Genomic DNA, 1,472 nt, shown 5'->3' on the forward strand with positions numbered 1-1,472 from the left:
TTCAACTTAATAGCAGATGCAGCTACGCTCTCCGACTTCGGTGAAACGTGAAGCGTATTAGCATACCAAGGTAACATGACTGAACCATGTCAGTAACTGTGGCCAATAATTTGTCACCCAAATGCACATTTGTTAAATGAAGGATGAAATTAGAGTCACTGAAGACATAATATGAAGATGATACAAGAATAGTGAAGTTGTACTATATTAAATATATGTACCGTATCTGTGTGTGTGACCATTTAGTTTTTCAGTGATGAACTATAAAGGGATAGTAGTTTTTGGAAGACCTAGGGGTATGTATTCAAATAAACCATCGAACGGAATTAGGGAAAGATGAGAGAAACAAAGTCACATTTAACAAGTGAATGAATGTACATCTTGTTGTAAATTAGTTACATGTTATAGCCACCGTATTACAATTGATATGAATCATTGTGCATCTAGTAATTGGTCCATGCTCATGGAGTAATATTAGTTTGTCCCTCTCTTGACCGTGTAGTGTGTATAAAATAGAGGTGTAGAGTTGAATGAGGTGAAACTGAGGAAAAGACATATATGTGAATAATAAATGGGTGAACCTTGTATTGTAAGTAAATTACATGATGTAAAAAATATATTACAATGAGTAGAAAGTGATTGTTTGGCCCTCAAAATATAGAAATAGTAGAAAATGCGGAGTTGGCTTATGCGGTTGTTATTAACGAATGACATAAGGTCCAGTGAGCTAAAGAATCTAGAATCAAAATATAATCACCAGCGTGGATGTACATACAGTTAAAATAGACTTACATCGTGTGACCAATACATTACAATCCGTATAAGTTAGTGTACATGGAGTTGTATTTGTACACAGATTGTCTTAGAGTAAAAGTAAGATGATGTGAATCATTAATCATATTGATAGCGTAATAATAGAATTTGGTATACGAGTAATGTATGATTCATAACACATTATGAATGGTAATATACATTTATGTTGTCGTTTATGTACATACAATTCATGAAGTGTTACAAATTAGGGTGTTTGATGCATAATTGGCAGGATCAGAAGTAATGGATTGCAGCAAATTGGCAGAAGATGGGACCCCTGGGTTAGGAATGGAGTTCAACAGCGAAGAGGATGCGTACAAGTTTTACAACAAATATGCCTTTAAAATGAGTTTTAGTGTACGTAAAGACTATCTGAATAAAGACAAAGACGGCGTGACCACGTCTAGGAGATATAGTTGCTGCAAGGAAGGTGTGAAGCGCAAGTACGAAAGTGATGTGATGCCAAAGAGGACACGAGCTCCGACGAAAACAGGGTGTGGAGCTAAAATGGTTATTGTGTTGTTTAGAGGAACAATGAAGTACCGTGTGCATGATCTTGTTTTAGAGCATAACCATGAGTTGCACATTGCTCAATGTGCGCACATGATGTCATCACAAAGAAAAGTGAGCGAGGCTCAAGGATTCCAAGCTGAAATAAG

The sequence above is a fragment of the Coffea eugenioides genome, chromosome 6, assembly GCF_003713205.1.
Source record: "Coffea eugenioides isolate CCC68of chromosome 6, Ceug_1.0, whole genome shotgun sequence".
NCBI classification, from domain to species: domain Eukaryota; kingdom Viridiplantae; phylum Streptophyta; class Magnoliopsida; order Gentianales; family Rubiaceae; genus Coffea; species Coffea eugenioides.